The sequence below is a fragment of the Pleurodeles waltl genome, chromosome 5, assembly GCF_031143425.1.
Source record: "Pleurodeles waltl isolate 20211129_DDA chromosome 5, aPleWal1.hap1.20221129, whole genome shotgun sequence".
In the NCBI taxonomy this organism is placed as follows: Eukaryota; Metazoa; Chordata; class Amphibia; order Caudata; family Salamandridae; genus Pleurodeles; species Pleurodeles waltl.
Genome location: NC_090444.1, coordinates 1,697,106,795 through 1,697,126,397, shown reverse-complemented (window position 1 = coordinate 1,697,126,397; position 19,603 = coordinate 1,697,106,795). Strand labels below are relative to the sequence as shown.

At 41.9% G+C, this 19,603-nt stretch overlaps 1 protein-coding gene across 6 annotated transcripts in view; it reads left to right on the top strand.

Moving 5' to 3' along the window:
* The first annotated feature begins 633 nt into the window (after positions 1-633).
* ITSN2 (intersectin 2) overlaps positions 634-19,603 on the top strand; it is a 1,003,157-nt gene continuing 984,187 nt past the window's right edge. For 3 of the 6 annotated variants that reach the window (XM_069236034.1, XM_069236039.1, XM_069236037.1), the window contains exon 1: positions 634-764. The gene's annotated coding sequence lies outside the window, so the exon portion shown is untranslated. The remainder of the gene's footprint in view (positions 765-19,603) is intronic. The other 3 variants (XM_069236035.1, XM_069236038.1, XM_069236036.1) reach the window with 2 other exon arrangements.

Below are 19,603 nucleotides of genomic sequence, written 5' to 3'. Positions count from 1 at the left end.
TGCAATGGTGGACAATATTGAAGTCCTCCAGAAATGTCTGGCAATGCATGACTTATCCCTTCATTTATTTCAATGTCTGTTCACCTGGTAATATTTTTTTTTTACTGTATAGTGCTGGTAATTGTACATGAAGTACAATAAATAGCCACTTTTGAAGACTATATGCAAAATAAAATTAGAAAAACACACTTTGAAAAATCTTTATCATTAAAGATAAAAATTTTAAACAATGGTCTGGAGACCGGCCTCAAAGGCCAAAGTTAATAAAAGATTCCGACGTTGTCTCGCGGGCAGCATGATGGCGCCAGACACGGCGAACACTCTATCAGGGCGGTCAGCACTCTAGTCTCATATTTGAACGTCGTCACAAGTTACCTGGACCCGTCAAACTTAAATGACTTAGCTTCCTAGGGGCTCAGCAGTGGTTTATTAGACTCGTCAAAGGCTACGGACTTCAGAGAAACCTGGTGATGTGCTTTGATTTGGAGACAACCCCGTAAAGTCCATCTAAACAACTACTAATTAACTAATGTACTAATTCCCTCCGGGGCGCTGTTCGGTACCCCCGGGGTACTAGGCCTTTGTACGTACCCCTGAGGCATCAGGAAGAGCTTCCTTTCGCTTACTGTGCACGTCACCCACTTGACAGCTGTGCGCGAGCCCGGACTGGTTTGTCCTGCGCGGCTCCCTGTAGGAGCGGAGGGCGAGCGAGTTAGTGAGCGACAGGTGACAGCAGACGGAAGCGGCGGCCCGCGGAGCCCGGGGTAAGTTTTGCAGCTGGAACTGCCAGCGTACACTCAGCGGGACGAAGACATCCTGGATAGAGGCCCAGGAGCAAACGGGTGGGAGTGGGTTCCACTGTGCCTGTTGCAGCAGTATAACTAGTCCGCAGAGCTTTCCCCTTAGCCTTATCCACAACTCCCTGGCATAGTTGTACTTTCCTCTCTGTCTCCACGCACTGTTCCTGCATATCGCATGCACGCGCGGTTTATATCATTGAATAACAGTCCTTCCAATTTGGGTGCCCTCCCTGCCCCCCACCCCCTTTTCCAGCTCCACCTCCGTTCGCAGGTCCTCGGCACCACCCTCCGCATCCGTAAGTGTAAACATCACAATGGCCTGTACTGACGTGCATACTTGAGCCCTAAATGTCACGTCCCAGAAAATGAGAATGTCTTGGGTCCATGGATCCACTCTCAATTTAGTCATGTTTACAGTTAGACTTCAGACCCATAGGTGGAGGAGAGACTGTGGTTTAGGATCCAGTCGGCGAAGCGGATCCCTGTTATTGCAGTCGTAATTCCGCTACATTGTTCTGCTGCTCTGCGTCGCAGGGGCGCTATCTACATCGGTCGAAGTTAAAACCTCCCGGAGATGTCTCCCTAAGGATGTTGTTGCGGCAGAGTCATTAAGATCAGGGCTCGTTGGTAGGGCTGGGCTGGTTCAGTTGTTTGTGGCCTTAGACGGGACGCGAGCGTGTCTTCCAATACCCACACTGTAGTACATGTAGTATTTATTTATGTATTTCAGTTAGGTCGGGTGCAAATCTTTCACTTCACTTTGATAACATGCAATGAGCCAGAATGTATACTTACTTAATAGCTAAACCTGAGCAGACGGAGCTAAATCGGTGCAGTAAGGTTGTTTTGGAGACCTTACAAGGGAGCCCACCCATCCTACTTATTGCTAGAATAATGGTCTGATGTGGGCTAGAAAGTAACACGACATTCGGCCTTCCCGAAGCGCACCGCTTCAAGTGATTTAAAGTGAAAGAAAATAAATGTATAACTTCAGATGAAGCACGAAACCTACTGCTGGAGTAATGGTCTGATGTGAGCTACAAATGAGTATAACATTCGGTCCTTCCAAAGTGGACTACTGTGGTGCTGGTCCTTATAATTAATTTACCCACTAGTTCACCACAGCTATAGCAGTTTAAAGAACAACAAAATCCAATATATGACTGAAATTAAAGCATCAAACCAATTAACTTTAAGAAATAAAGTGGAAGCTTATGAGTAAAACGCTCTTCCACCAACATAATTTATTGTCACAACTCACTACACTAGATACATTGAAATAAAGTGCCCTAGTTTTCCTAGCACAACTTTTTACGAATGAACTGTACAACAGGATTCACTCCTGGGCCACTAAAATCGTGCCGCATTGATATATTAAAATGCGCGAGTGTCATTAATCGTAAATAGCAGTAATTGTATCTTCAAGATGTACCATACGCCCATCTGTCAACGTTGGCCCAGGCATCTGAAAAAGAAGTACAGAAATACTGTGCCGAAAAGACTTCAAATACTTCCATATCTACTCTTATGAAGCCCCCTTTGCTAATTTTTACACAGCGTACATAACTGTACGTATCTGCAGGTTTTCCAGGATACTGGTATGATTTTGTCTGAGAAAAGTTTCCATTTAAAGACATCAGGGTTCGCAGACTGTTTCCTGAGGTGGATTGTGATGACCTCACACTTGTCACTTCCTTTGCTTTCAGTGCAATACTGGGCGGCACAGTCACGTTCCTACCATCTCAGGAATAGAGCTGCACTGTCAGAAGGCTTAAAGGGATTTTACTTTCTACACGACATTGCCATCGCGTTTTAACTTGACTTGAATAACTGCATTTTACTTGTCTTGGGTGTACTTATCTGTATCTTTTAGAAAAAAAAAAGTATTATTGCTGTAGTGCCTTCTTCCTCTGAAAATGAGGATTCGTCTGACGTATTTAAGTACATTTATTGTGGCCTCATTTTGAACTACTTACATGTTCTATCAAAGTATATGATGAAGAAATATACTGGTTCTGTAAACCCAAAATGCATGTACCTTACATAGAAATATGCGTTGTATTGAGTGATTGGCATTCTGCGGAAGCTTGGTGCACTCGATATTTGTTTTAGAACTCTGCAAATGTAAGCAATGATGCCTTGCGAATTAAGATCCCTTTCCATACATGAGATAAGGCAAGACTTTCCTTTTGAGTAAGTAGGGACAGCGCACCTGTCTTAAATTATACAGATGTGAACGTCCCCTTGAAAAATGGATACCCGGTGCAGCTAATATCCATTTGATATAATGATGTTTAGTTATTTACTTCAAGCATGACATCAATACCTCCGATCAACCAAAAAGGTATAGAGGCATGTAAGGACGCAGGTACTAAGTTTTATTTGGTGCTTTCAAGGCACCCAAAGAAGTGTATTGTGGCTGCACCTGTTTCTTCAACTGCAGTGTGCCAATTAGTTGAAAATAAATAGATATTCGATATACAAGACCTACTCCACTCAGATGGAGAACTGTTTCTGTGCCAGTATACCATAATGTTACATATGAAACTTTACTACTTGATAACCTAATAAGGATTAGAGAAGCGAAATCAGTTTCTCAACTTCTAGAACCTATAGATTTGTTTTTTGCATTGGTATATTGTAACCCAAGTATATAACACATTCACCCTTAAATATCTGATAGAGGGGCTTGCCATTTGATACCTAAAGTGGGTCACTTTCACTGTGACGTCTGTTAATGACAAACGTTCCTATTTGTGCTAATTAGTGGGTAGGTTGGCATATTTTTCAAATTCACATATCTCTCTTGATAGATGAGATATTCTCTTAAATGTATTTTAGGTAGGGTAATGTTTTCCCAAATAAGTAACTCTATGATGGGAGTAACTTTGTATGCCTGTGTTTGAATGATGATTTCTCATTAAGGAGACCGTGGTCTCCACTGACAAGTTAAATAATATTGGGGAGGAAGAAACACCTTCGTGGTACCCCTGCTTGGCTTGAATGATGAGGATATGTTGCATTCTTGGTGTTAGCAGCTTGTTGTACTGCATTTTGACCTGAGACCAAAATTAGTATCCTATACGAGACCGAATCCCAACTCTTTTTGACAATGAATGTGATGGCAAAGATGGTAGTTGTCGATTAAAGTTCTACATTATGAAAAATATCCTAGCTATTGTTATGGAAAGTTTCAATTCTGTTAAGGACAAGAAGGCGAGGATAACGCTTTTCTTTCTTGACTTTATTACTGACAACAGCCATATAAAGAACATAATAAGAAAACAGACTACATTTCCTGTGAACCATTTGGAAAAGAAAAGACCATTGAGTATAGCCAATCAGCCATCGGGCTCTTCCTTTTATCCTCCTGTGAAGACGCTTCTGCCTCCTCTTCCCTCCTGCGACACAAGCCAACATTTCTAGCCTTCATTCCTGTTTAGATGAATCTGCTACTAGTGTAAACAGATGTATAATTACTGTCCAGAAGCGCTGAGCTGCATATACTAATGAAGAGGTCAGGCCTCGAAATCATACAAATGTTAGTAGACCTGCAGGTCAAGTAGCTTGACTAATCTACTCGACCCTAACTGTAATGTACTTGACCCATAAATGAGTCTCAAATTGTGTGATCTTAGTCATATATTGTAGTTTACAGAGTCGCCTTTTTACTTCATTGTCACATATGAGTGTACCTTCAGATATGTGAGTTCAGCATTTCTGCTGTACAATAGACTAAAAGTTTGCTCCATGTAGACAAATAATCTATCCCACATATAATGAACACATGATCCATTACTTGCCTCTCAGTTCACTAATAGCTTTGCCATCAGGGCAGGAGTGTTTCTCAGTTTGTTTAAACACTCACTTTTAATAAATATATTACTAAAGCATGATGTGGTTGCACACTGTCATTTATAAACAGAACATTTCCAAGAAATGTTCAAAAACCTTCAAACTAATTTGCAGTTTTATTGATAAAACTATGTAATGTATTAACAATTTGTGAAAATCGGGTTTCAGAAAACAGAATTTATTCTTTGCACATAACCAGGTAAAGAGTTCTGATTTGTTTTCATCCTTTAAACTTTTTTTTCATCACACAGAAGTACAAACAGTGGGCTTTCACAATTACTGAAATATATTTTGAAAATGTTTGTACAGTTGACTTAACTTTTTAAATGTTGAATGTTAGGAAAAACCTGGCAAAATCCTGGAACTCCGCAGTGAGAAGTAAAATTAATTGTAAGACAAACTGACTTTTGATCTCTGTCACTGAACACAGAGCAAATGTGACAAGAATAAGATTTAAAGGCATCTTTATTGCTCCTCCACTTTCTGACTGAACAGAACACTTATTCTTTGTCAACTCGCCAGAATGGGTGAGTAGGTCCTAAAAACAACTTGACCCGATAAAATAGGACTCTCCATAGCAAGTAGATTTTTCGAGGCCTGGAGGTGAACCCCAGGTGCAAAGACAACCGCATTAGTATCTGGGCATCAATTAACCCATTGACGAATGCATATAGGCTACTTAGAATAAAAGCTTACATACACACATGTAACAATCGTAAATCAGTCCTTCTGGCCAGTGGGAGAAATGACCATGAAGCGTGGAGTGGGTTAATCCTTGCCTCTGTATCCTTAAATAGAATTGAAACTTTCTATTACAATAACTAGGAGACTTTTATTTCTATGTCGGGACCAAAGGCGAGGATCACACCAGTAAGAAACGTATCCACAACCAGCGTGGCAATGCTAGGAACTGGCTTAAAGTAGAATCTTTTAAACGTGGAATGCGACAACCAGTACACCGCATAGAGGATAGCCTCCAGGCGTGCTCCCAGGTAAACGCCTTGGACGCCATTGTACCCCAAACAGAAAGTGCCCCAAGCACCTTGGTGTCAATGCCAGCTTCCTGCATAGCCCTTCTAACCCTTCAAGCGATCGTAGGGGAGGCGACTGCCTTGTGGAGCTTCCTAAGGGCAGTGAGCAATTGTCGCTCCTATGGGGGGCGAACGTCCTCCCTCAAAGCCTCGTAGGCCTTAATACTACGAACCATACAACGTGTGGGAGAGTCTGGGAAAACAGGGTGTGACACAATACGGGAATTACTTTTTGTTCTTCTGGATATATGTAAAGTAACCCCCTTTGGGGTGAAAACTCTATCCCTTATGTCCAGGGCTCTGAAATCACTCTTCGACAGGACACTAGGCACAGTAGTGCAGCCAGTTTTACGGACATCTTTTTTTCTGGAGAGAGATTTGTTTAGGGCCAGGAGAGGAAGAGATTCAGTCTATCAGAAGCTACAAGGTCGACAGCAGGTGTGTGCTTTCAGTTACTTCCTGAGGGGGTAATGTCAGGCAATCCTAGAAGTATAGAGATCAAGTTCCAGAAAGGTCTTCCCTCGGCAGAGAGGGTTTAAAATATTTCTCTCAGGCGCTTCTGCTCTAAGGGTGCCACCACATCGGAGACAGCCTTATGGATGGATGCATCCATCACGTCACAAACGTTCTCATCAGTAGGGAGGTTGGTAATACTTTCCACCTCCAGGTATGGGTCTGCAGTGTCCTGCATTGTGAGGGTAATTTCTATGCTGGGGTAGCTCTAGTAAATAATAATCTGCATCCCACACACCCTATGTGGGGTCTGTAGCCTGGGTACACCCAATGCTGACTGGTTTTAAGGGGCAACAGTAAAAACTGACAACAATCAAACACCAACCTGGGTCGGTGTCCAAAGAATATGAGCCGCTCAGGCTTTGTTTTTCTTTTAAAGTGGATCGTACGGACCCCTGCTGGCGTTTTGAGACTCCAGTAGGCTGGAGTTGCACACCCCTGTAACTGACAAGGCATTGCCGGATGCGCAACTTGATTCTGTTGAGTAAGCACGGCAGCTCCGGTCTCATAACAAAACGAGCACCAGCGTTAGACACCATCATTCACACAGTATAATAGATCATCAAACAGTTGGCATGGAGGCCGATAACAATTAACTTTGGCTGCTGGAGCAGCAAAGAACGAAGAGGCAGGAGCATTTTCACAGGAGGATAAAGGGAGATCATAATGGCTGATTGACCAGACTCAATGTTCTTTTCTTTTCCCAGTACTTCATGGGAAATGTAGTCTGTTTTTGTTATTATGTTTCTTATATGGCTGCCGTCAGTAATAAAGTGTAGAAAGAACAGTGTAATATTCACCGTCGGTCCTGACATAGAATTTGAAGGAGACACAGCTGTATTTTGTGGGTGAATTCTTTAAATTTCTTGTTCTTCATTTAATATTACTTATAGGTTTGTCGAGACGAACAAAAAATATGAGAGAAAACCAAACATGCATGATTAATATCAATGTTATTAACAGTGCTGTAGACTTTATTTATACTACATACTTATTGTTTCTAAATTCATGTTTCATAGTCAATAAACGCATTCATACTTCTTACCCAATAGAAAAGTAATAACATTTCCAAATATTATCAAACTTATTTGAAACTCGAATCTGTTTCACATTATTTTCTTTCAAGAAAATAAACTTTCTGATTTTCTTAACCCAAAGTTAAAATTCAGGAATTTCCTTAGCCTTCCAATTAGTGATGATTACTGTTCTGAGTGTTAGTATTGCTAGAAATCACCAACAATGTGCTCTTTTAGTGTAACACCCAAATGAATAGAAAAGTTAAATGATAAATGATACTGAAATAGCTTCAGGTGTTTTGTTCTTAAGGCATTTGGTTACAAATGAGATGACATTCTTCTAAAAATCTTGTAGCATAGGAAATGATCTGATCATAGTAACCAATTACTGTAGCCTTGACATCTGGGGCACTTACTGGTTATTGATGATCTACATTTATGGAGGTAAGCAAGTGTGTAATAGACCAGCCACTTTGCTGCTTTTAGGTATACCATGTATTTAAATTACAACTGCACACTTCAATCAAGATTGCACTGTTCTAGATTCCTAGAGTTTTCACTCTCCTGGAGTACAAACTTGGTTCATAACCTGTTTTTGTGAATAAGAGAGTTAAAACCGTATTTGCACGCATGTGTTTGCTGACAAAATTCTATATAATCACTCATCCAATAGTGTACCAATCTCCGATTTTGCCTCATCTAAGCTGCATAATTGGTATATCTCAATTGAAGTTAGTTCTGTACAGATTATACTGAGCTGATGCATATCAGGAAGTTTTGAGAACCAAGATACTTGTAATAATATCTTAATCGTACAATATAGTACTAGTTTGGATCTTCGATATTTCATGATTTTAGGGGATGGATATATATTCATTGAACACCTCTACTGTAGTTTAAGAAAAAGTTATCAAAAATACTAGTGTTTGGAAGGTTGTATTAAAATTAATGCTATAATAAATATGCAGCTAGATGGTAGTTAAAATATTGAATAAGGCCATTCATTCTTCGTTCCTGCCTTGGGATTGATAGCTTTTGGAGACTGTTTCTAGGATGTTGCCTATTCCATACATAGCTAACAAATGTCTTGAAAAAAACCTTAACAGAATGCAAGGAAGTGCAAAAAGGAAATGTCATAAGGGGGAGAATGTTAAATTTAATGAGAGACTCTGCCATTGATGAATATATGAATTTTGCATTTATAAAGCACAACAACCACCGCAAGAGGCATCTTGGCTCTAACAACACTGAAACAAAAGCAAAAACACTTCCCCTCCAGAAAATAAGCCATTAAGATTGAGTGAACAGCCATTCTTTCAGAAGGTTGTTGAAAGTAAAGAAACATAAGTGTGAGGCACTCTCTATAAGTAAATACATATTACAAAACCTTATCAGAGATATTTTACCAAAGGATTTAACAATCAAAGTCAGAACGGTTTGAATATGTGATCAAGTCCGCGTAGTTTATTGAGGGAAGTCTTCAAAAACTTGAATCCCAACAGTCCAAACACCCGATATTCCAAGCCAACACGTGTTTCATCATGGGAAAATAACCCAAACGACTTCTTCAGCGCTGGAAATGATAAATAAATAGTTTGAATTAGAAAACCAAATTGCTCAAATAACCGACTGGGTGTGTGAACCCAAATTGTCCCAAAAAAAAAGGACAAGAATATAAAAAAGATTAATAAATGTAAAGAAAAGGGAAACAAGCAAGTGTGAAACTACACAAGACTCACCTGAACGCCTAACAAGTGAAAAAAGTTTCTATCCAAAGTTGCCAATAATGCATAATGACTTACACAGACTATATTCACAAAAGGAGAGTTTATTCTACAAATTGAGTAATCCCTGATCTGGGGTCACTAGAATAATCAAAAGTATCCGCTTAAAACCTTATAACCTGTGAAGAGTAAACAGACCTAACCGTGTATCTACAGCAAGGAGATATCGCACTGAGAATTATGGAGAATCCATAAATGAAAAAGAAGAAATAAGCCATACCCTGCCAAGCACCTCGTGAACACACCGTGCTCACCATAGTGAGGTTGCCCAAAATCGATTGCAATACCTTATACGTAATGAAAGTAAATTGAATCTGCACACACGTCGTCCGTTCCCATGAAGTCCATTGATCCAGAACAACATAGACAAAGTCTAGAACAAGGTAAGTATATGAGCGTAAAAACTGGAAATTCCTTGTCCAAACATTCAAAATCTTAAAGTGTAATGCAAAACATAACGTTAATAGGACAAACTTAAAAGTAAAGACGGTAATACCTGAATCACGGTATACACATAAAGTGTCATAACATGCCTTCCAATCTCCTCACGTTATTGAGTCAATGACACGAGAACTACAAAACAAGAGAGAAATACAAAGTGCGTCCGTGTAAATAACTGCATGCTATAGAAGTGAGTAACACTAATATATAAATGTATTATCTACTGGCCAACAAATACGAGACAAAACCGCAGCTTACCCAAAATCAATAAAGAAACCGGCATGTGTTAATGCCCGAGCCTCGTCGCGAGTACACCAACCATGATCGTTGACCCGGAAGTCATTATGAATACTGTGAAAGCCATCAAAATCAAGAAAGGATTAAACTGTTAAAATAAAAGTAGGACTACCTATCGTGTAGTTTAAACTAAAAACTGTCGTTATTCAAGTCCTGGGAATCAAAACGGACTCGACTATAAGCATAGAAGTAGAACTACAGGTCGTGTAGTTTCTACTAAAACACAACAGAGATTGTTGTTATTAATCAACAATCAAAAGAAAATCTATATGTGGACCCAAAATATGAGAACAACATTTCTAAGATTTGTTGAGTGACCAAAATTAAATTTAAAGCTCCATCTCCAAAACTAAGTAAGATTACAGCAAAGTGCAAATAGATAGTAACTTACCACTACAATACTCTTAGTGTCATAAACACAATCCCAAAAGGACTACACAAAAACCATTACAATATCAATATTGAAAGGAAAATAAGCAAAGAAAGGAAAGGAAATGAATTGGTGATTAATCCATATATATGTATGATAAATGTAAAAGTAACAAAGAGGCAATAGAAAAGGAGTAACTGTGATGTCCAAAATAACACCTTATGCCATGTAAGAATCTACATTAATTGTCTATTTGAGAATTTTGGTTGTCCATTCAAATACCACATGGAACAATAAAGCAAATACTAGTCATGACAAAGATCTTACATATGCAAATGTTACCTATTTAGCACAAACAAATATAATTACATAATGAATGAGTTCTTATTAAAAAATACACCAAAAAGACTATTCAATCCCCCAAGAAGTATTCCAACTCTCTGTCTGAGTTGAGACCCATCTCCACAGCCATCAATCTCATTATCCATAGTGCCTCTTTTCTACGTAAGGATAATTCCCGATTGCCACCCCTCGGATCCCTGGGGACATGTTCAAATCAAAAAAATTCAAAACTCTTGTGAGCAGCTTGTGAGTTACAAGAAAGTATATGTGCCACAATAGTATATCTAACATCACAGTTTTTGAGAGCCCTTACATGCTCCACAATTCTAATTCGGAGTGAACGTATGGTACTACCCACATATATTCGAAAACATTTACAGCGTATCACATAAATGACATAGGAAGTATTGCAGTCCATTGAAGATTTAAAAGTGACTGTTCTTCCAGCTGTAGAAAATTCCCTGATGTTATAGCAAGCCCAGCGACATACCCCACATCGACCACATCTAAAAAAAACTATCCCCCGTGGGGGTAACCAAGTGTTACTAGGCGAAGTAGTGGTGAAACTGGGACTAAGAATATCTCTCAAAGTTCTACCTCTCCGATACGATGTAAGTACCCTTTCTGGAATTATACTCTTTAATGATTCATCCTGAAGTAACATGTCCCAGTGTTTCATCACACATTTCTTCAAGATTAAAGAAACATTGTTGTAATTTGTAACAAAACGAACCATATTGGATTCCTTACTAGTATTGTTTCGATCCTTGATTTGCAATGTGTCACTCCTCAAAAGGTTGTTGAAAGTAGCATGGTTGGCAGCTTGCTAGTTTCATGCCTTTGCTCCGAGAACATATGTAGACCTGCCCCCCACAGTTTGTAACCTGAACTTTGGGATAGCTAGATTATTATTACAGGCAGGTCTCAACGTTATTGGTGGCTGGTAGGTAACAAAACAGAGAGGAATTTGGAACCAGTGTGATGATAGGCCCTATACCCAATAGCTAAAACTTTAAAAAGAATCAGTTTACCAACTGGTAACCGGTGGAGCTCCCGCAAACCGTCTATGAAGGAGTTGAAGTACCAGTCTCACTGCAGCATTTTGTACCACCTGTAGTTTCTGGATCAGATAGTTAGATTGACGGAAGACGAGATTATTGCAATAGTCAAGCCTTGAGGTGATCAGTGTATGAACAATCAACTTTCTTGCTGGAAAAACGTAGAAATTCAGCAAACCTTTTTGGGGCTTAATCACAGAACATCATACCCCTGACACAGTATTTGCATGGAGGGGTAAAAAGACTAATCATTATCAAATTTGACTCCCAAGTTCTTCACCGTTGTAGTGGCAAGAGAGAGAGAGGGCTATCATGATTGTCTGGCCACCAATCCGCGGTAGAGGACTGGTTCTTCCCAATAGGTAAAATTTCAGGTTTTTTGGCGTTACACATCTAAACATTTTTATTCATCTATGTAATAGCTTCAGAAAGGCAGTTTTTAAAATTTTGTTCAGAGTTGGAGTAATTCTTGTCAGTGGTAAAAATCAGTTGCATATCATCTGCGTAAGACATAGTGGGATGACAAATTATTTGATAAGGGTTGTAAGGGGGTGAGATGTGTACACATGGAACAGTTGGGCTAAGTGACGATCCCTGAGGGACATCATATTTAAGCAACTTCTCCTTTGATCTAAAAGGCCCCAACGTGATAACTTGCTTTCGGTTTTCTAAAAAAAAAATAAGGTTGAAGACAGGCAAAGGCAAAGCACAACCACAAATTGCTATCTTGGCCAGATGTTGAAGGCAAAAATCATGATGAATATTGCCAAAGGCCACCAACATACCTAAAAGAATCAGCACCGCCTTATCTCCACATCACCTTAAGGGATCAGTTACTTTAAGGAGTGCAGTTTCATCTGAGTGTCTAGCACTGAAACCAGCTTGAAGAGGGTTGTATGATTCTAAGAAATTGACCAGTTGGGCATTAACCATTTTTTAAAATATGTTTTACTTGTAACAGTCTCTTTGCTTCTGTGATAGCTTTATGGTATTTTTAGGGCTAATTTGTGGAGGTTTCTATCTGCTTGAGAGTACTTGGCCCTTCAGGTCTTCTCTAATTTCCTACATCTAAGATGTTCTTGTGCTAATGAGAGAGAAAATCAAGGGGCAGATCGAGCTTGGTTCTTCAGAGTATCAATAACCTGAGTTAATAGCTCATAGATTACCTCAGTGAGCCATTGATTAAACCTGTCTTAGTCATTGTTTACTTCTCTTAATATCAAAGGGAGATTACTAGAAAGTCATTGACCATATGCAGAGTCCTTGACTTTGCCCCATTGCTGTTCTGCTTGAAAGTCACAGCCTCAGGAACAGTCTTTTCAAATATAATAGAACATTTTCTAGCATTCGCAGCAAGCTATTAAGGACCTAGAGGCTTCTCAATCTTTACTCTCAGTAACAGCAGCCAATGAAACAACAGTAAAAAAAAAAAAACAGTAAACACACTACATGCCCCTTGAGGCTTTGAACTACGCCTTTATTAACCCACCAATGGTATTTTGGTATCAAATACAAAATAGCGAGGCACCATCTTTCCTGCCTCTTTCTTTGCAAAAACACATAGTCCAAGGAATAAGAATCATGTCCATAAAAAGAATGCAAAACAGTCCAAATGACTCTCAGCGGAGAGTTACCAAAGTTCAGCATGTTTCAACCAACTGAAGGAAATCCGAATACTGCAACTGGAAACATGAATGCAGTCCACAGGTAACAGCTGACCACAGGCGTTTAATTCTTTTTTCGGATTCAAAGCCTAAAAAGTCAAATGAATCCCATCTCAACACTTAGAGAATCATAAGGGTGGGCCAATAAAATCAATCTGCGCAGAACATAAATGTCTGACATCAAAGAAACCATATATCTTACCTGTCCCAAAGGGTGGGATAATCCTCACCTCTTTGTCCTTACAAGAATCTAAAATTCTTGTTGCGAATGTTAGAAAATGTTCTATGGCAGGACTGGAGGCTCCGAGTATGCTGGTTCAAAGCTGATCAACCACAACAGAAGAAACATGTACAATAGGTTTATAAAAAAGCTTAAACAGAATCAGATGTCCAGTCAGCAGCCCGAAGAATATCTTCTAGTCTAGATCCCAAAGCAAAAGCCTTTGATGCCATGGCACCCCTAACTGATTGGCCACCATACTTGTAAACAGCAATGCCAGCCTCCAACATGATCCAGCGAACCCAGCGGGCCAACATCAGTGCTGAAACAGGTCAGAAAGGCTTCTGAAGAGCCAGTAGCAGAGGGCTTAGAGGATCAGCCTTATGTACCAAAGTGTGGTTTCATAAACTTTGAAACAATGTACAACACAAAACTTTGCATTGTGAGGGAAAGCAGGACAATCAATGGAGAGATACATAGTTTTTGTATATCTGGAAATAAGGAACGAAACACATTCAGGAGAAAACAACCTATCTGCAAGATCCAGTGCACATACTTCCGACACTTATCGACATGAAAACAAACATAAAAGCATTGTCACCTTAAAGGAAAGCTGTTTCAAGGATAAGTCAGAATTAGACGGCCATGACTCCAGTGATGACAGAACATGTGTGATATCCCATAACTGAGAATATTTCAGTTTTGGAGGATGAGCCACCCAAATACCTTTCAATATTTTACACACCAGAGGATGGTTAACTACTGGTTTGCCATCGATAAGGTTGTAACCAGTGGGCAAAGCCACCCTGAAATTACTTACTGACCTGTAATATCATCCAGATTTACCACATTCAGAAAGGAAATTTAGAATATCCTTTAACGCAGATCCCACGGGATCCACCTCCTGTTGAAGGCACCAACCCACCCATATCTTCCATACAGAAGAGTATCATTTGCAGGTAGAAGGAGCCTAAGCCTGTTGTATAAAATCGGCAGCTGCTGATGAAAGACCTGCAATTTGTCCATGTTTCCCTAGATCTTCCAAACCATGAGGGTCAATTGGTTCTGAAAAGAGCAAAAGACATTTTCTGAAGGGTTGGAAACCCAGACTGCGTTTTCCACACCGTAACCAAAACAAAGGTTGCTAGCTGCTGTCGGGCTTGAGCTGCCATCCTCTGGATCATGGCAAAGGGTGGTAACACATAATTCACCGGCCCTGCCCAATTCTGCAGAAAAGCATCAGTCACCACTAGATTCAGTCTCCAATTGTAAAATTTTGACCGTTGAGCATTCAGGTGTGAAGCAAAAAGATCCACCTGACATGGCCCCAGGAAATACCACATCTTTCAGAAGAGATGAGTATGGAGTTTCCAGTTGCTGTAATCCACTAGGAACCTGGAATTCCAATCTGCCACTATGTTGTCCTTGTCAGGAAGGTACTCCGCTATCACCGTTATCTTCTGGGAGAGGCAGAAGTGGCAAAATTCTCAGGCAACGATCGCCAGAAGGCAGGACCTGGTCCCCCCTTTTCCCCCCCAAACGATTGGTGTAACAAACTGCGGAGACATTGTCCATCTGCAAGAGGATGCAGCAATTGCTTTTGACAGGAGAAAGGGACCTTATGGCAATGGAACCTGCCAGGAGCTCTAAACAATTGATATGAAGTCCCAATTCTTTGGACGACCAACGACTGCCGGTAGAAGACTCTCTGCATCGTGCGCCCCAGTGACTGGCGTCAGACTCGATGACTACGTTGGGGTGGCCCCGAAACTGTCTTTGCCATTTCCACTTGTCCATATGTAGGAGCCCCCACTGAAGCTCCTCCTTGGCCTCTGGCTTCAACTGAATCAGATGATCTTAATTGAAACTTTGTTACAGGTAAAGAATCTTCAAACATTGAAGAGCCCTGAAGCGTAATGGACCCGGGAACATGGCCTGTATCAAAGACCCCAGTAAGCCCCCAATCCAAGCTAGGGACCTCAAAGACACCATCTGTTTGGATAGAGTAGACCTCAACTCCATTTTGATGGATTTCACTTTCAGAGGAGGGAGCAGCAATTTGGCTGTGATGTAGTTCACCTGAAACCCCAAGAACTCTACCTGTTGTGAGGGGATCATCACAGATTTATTGGTATTGACCACAAACCACAGATCTTGGAGACTGGTCACTATCCAAGAAATGTGCGTCATGAGTTGGCTTTTGTCTTGAGCTGAGATGAGCATGTTGCCTAGATAGATGATCATGCGAACCCCCATCTCCCCCAAGCGGACCACCACTGGTATGAGAAGTTTGGTGAACACCCAGGGGGCTGATGACAGACCGAAAGGATGGGAACGGTACTCGTACCACTGTCTGTGGGAGGGACATATGGGGACTGACAGATAGGCATTCTTGAGATCGAGACGAACCATCCAATTTTGCTCCTGAAGCAGGTCTCTCAGCAGGTGGATGCCTTCCATTTTGAAATGGCAATAAACCACAAAAGGATTGAAGTATTTGAGGTTGAGAACTAGTCTCTGATCTCCAACCTTCTTCTGAACCAGAAACACATTGCTGCCGAAACCCTGTAGGTGCTGGGATGTGGGTGCAATAGCCTGTTTTGTCAACAGCTCTAGAATTTTGGAGTCTATAAAAGACGTCTTGTTGGGGAAAAAAGGAGAGGAGGGGGAAGGGAAGGCTGGGCAGGAGTGTGGGACAGTTCTGTGCGATAGCCTCACACTGTATCGAGCACCCAGCAATCCGAAGAAATCTTGACCCAGTTGCGTGCAGAGTGTCTCAGTCTGCCCCCCAAAGGAAGAGATGAAGGGAAAAACCTGATTCATTACCTGTAGATTGGAAATCGGAGGCTTGAAAACCCTTGCTGATTCCTCTCTTAAAGTGACCTCGGTATCCTCTAGATCTGGTAGCTTAGAAGCTTACCTGGGCTAGATCTTGACCAAAACCCATGCACGTGGGGTTATAACCTCCTTGGAAGACCTTGGCTGAAGCGTCCGGTTGAACGGCCTCTGCTGCAGCTGGCCAGGCCAAAAAGGGGATTGAATACACATTTCAAAGAAGACCGTGATCTGTCAAGAGAGGTAAAAGTGTTGACAAATTTGGTAAAGTCTTTAACAAACCGGTCTCAGAACAACTGCTCCTCTGCCAGGGAGTCCGGTTCAGCAGTTGTCACTTCAGCCAATTGCGGACCAATCTGCGGCAGCCCCGACTTGCAGTGTTTTGCGGCTAGAGCGCAAATCGCATTGCCCAAGAGGCAGATCGCCGATTTAAGGCCAACCAGCCAGCACCTCAGGGTGACCGTGGGCACCTGTTTCCTGAGCTTGTAGGATTAATTCAAGAATTTTTGCCAACGGGCCAGAGATACCAAGGAGCTTATCTTGGCAAGCCCGTAGGGCTCTATCTTTGCCCTTTTTGGAGTCTTTATTGAATTTTGAGGACAGTCAACATCGAGATATCCATTTCAGGAGTGAGTGCAATTTTATGAGGTAGATCTGGCCGAGGTCATTCGGACCTTACTCTGGATCTGACCTCTTTGTCAAAACCTGCATGTAAATTCAGGTGCATGTAATCTCCCACTGCAGGAGGAGGGGTCCAATCAGATGATCCAGGGTGTCCAATCTCAGAAGGGTCAAAAGTAAAGGGAGTGGGAGCTTTTACATTTCTTGGAACGCTTGACATCTGAGAAGACGTGGAATCGGAATCTGAGTCAGTTGTCTGGGAAGGTGTGGGTGGTGGGAGGACAGGGTGCGTTCCTGCACTGTAGGCTTGATCAGTAACTGCTCCTTGGGTCACTTTATAAATTACCTCTGAATGCGGCCAAGAAGGAGCAGAGGGGGAAGAGGAAGGGAGAAGGGAGGGGCCCCCAGATGAAGGAGAAGGAGGGGAGAAATGTCCTGCGAGCTCATCTAAGATCTTCGAAATGGGCTGGAGGGCTGAGCTGAGGGCTTTGTGGATGGATTTTTTTTGGACGGATCTCTGTCACTGCCTCCATACCTTCATCATCATAATAATCTTCGTCCTAATTAGCGCCATAACTCTCAAAGCCCTGGGTCGAATCAGACATGGTCACAGGAGGGAAAAAACACCTCACACTTAGAGTCCTCAGAAGGAAGCAAGGATATTTGAGAAATACACTAAAAAAAGGGTGGGGGGGACAGGTCAGATCCTGAATGTAATTATTACAGCTTGCCCAGCTAAGGAATCACTACATCAGATGCGAGCACTAGCTGGTAGTAAGACTCCTGACAAAGTCTCAAAATAGGAGTGTGCACAAGCAAGGACATATGAACAGGGCAAAACCCTGAAAAAGCATTAACTTTTTAGCCAAATGTAGAGCCCCAAAGTCAAAATGCACCTAAATGCACAATCCTTTGAGCCTGGGGAATGGAGACACCAGCGTTTACACTGGGAAGCTGCTGGGCGAAGAGAGATGTGCTGGCAGCTTTCCCAGAGGCCCGCGCACGTAGCCCAATTGGGCTCTACCCCTGTCTTCGCTCCCGGAGCTGCCGCACACCGTGGCTGTGCAAAGCACAATGTGTAACTATGAAGGAAAGCACAATAAACAACAAAAGGCGCAACAAGCGCCGAGGCACAGTAACAAATCACGGGCCGCAGAGCGGTCGTGCGGCAGAATCGGGCGTGTAGTGCCACCAGCAAGCAACTTGTCAAAGGAGAAAATTAGGTAGGACCCAGCAGTAAATCGTGCCAATAGCGGGCTCGCAACGCAGCATAAATAATGTTAGACCTATAATAGTCCCAAAAAGAAACAACATAGAAAGGCAGCTATCTCGGCTGCGGAGCAGCAAAGCAAGAGACTGGGAAGATGGTGCCTCGTTATTTTGTATTAGGTACCAAGAGACTATTGGTGGGTTAATAGAGGCATGGTTCAGAGCCTCCTGGAAGATGAAGTGTGTTGACTGTTGTTGGACTTTTGCTTTTGCAGGGTCATCCCCAGACTTTTTTGCCTCCTGCCTCCTATATTTTTCTGACATGTTGCTGTTGGCTTTTCAACTCTGAGCACTTTACCACTGCTAACCAGTGCTAAAGTGCATATGCTCTCCTGTTTAAATTGTATGTAAGTGGTTTATCCATGATTGGCATATTTGATTTACTAGTAAGTCCCTAGTAAGGTGCACTAGAGGTGCCAGGGCCTGTAAATCAAATGCTACTAGTGGGCCTGCAGCACTGGTTGTGCCACCCACATAAGTAGCTCTGTAATCATGTCTCAGACCTGCCACTGCAGTGTCTGTGTGTGTATTTTTACACTGTAAAGTCGACTTGGCAAGTGTACCCACTTGCCAGGCCTAAACCTTCCCTTTCCTTACATGTAAGGCACCCCTAAGGTATGCCCTAGGTAGCCCCAAGGGCAGGGTGCAGTGTATGGATAAGGTAGGACATATAGTAATGTGGTTTATATGTCCTGACAGTGAAATACTGCCAATTTCGTTTTCACTGTTGCAAGGTCTGTCTCTCTCTCATAGGATAATATGGGGGCTACCTTTAAATATGATTAAAGTGTAGATTCCCCTAGAGAAGAGATGGACAGGTGGAGTTTGGGATCCCTGAACTCACAATTTAAAAATGCATCTTTTAGTAAAGTTGATTTTGAGATTGTGAGTTTGGAAATGCCACTTTTAGAAAGTGAGCATTTTCTTGCTTAAACCATTCTGTGACTCTGCCTTGTTTGTGGATTCCCTGTCTGGGTCAGTTTGACAGTTGGGTTGTTTTTCACCTCACACCAGACAGTGACACAAAGGGAGCTGGGGTGTGATCTGCATTTCCTGATTAGCCATCTCTGCTAGGAGGGAGGGGTGGAGTGGTCACTCTCATCTGAAAGGACTGTGCCTGCCTCTGACAATGCTGTCTCCAGCCCCCTGGTGTGTGTCTGAGGCCTTGCCTGGGCAAGGCAGGATTTCACAAGCAGGTGTGAGTCCCCTTTGAAGGAAGGTGACTTCAAAGACTAAAATGGGTATAAGAAGGGCACCCAAACTTACAAACTTTAGAAACACTTCTGGAATCAAGGGGAACCTCTGCCTGGAGAAGAGCTGATAGCTGAGGAAAACGTGCTGCCCTGCCTGTGACTGTGCTTTGTGGAGCTTTCCTGCAGTGCTGCTTCTGCCAGAGTAAGAGGGCAAAGACTGGACTTTGTGTGCCTTCCATCTTGAAGAAGAAATCTCCAAGGGCTTGATGTAGAGCTTGCCTCCTGTTGTTGAAG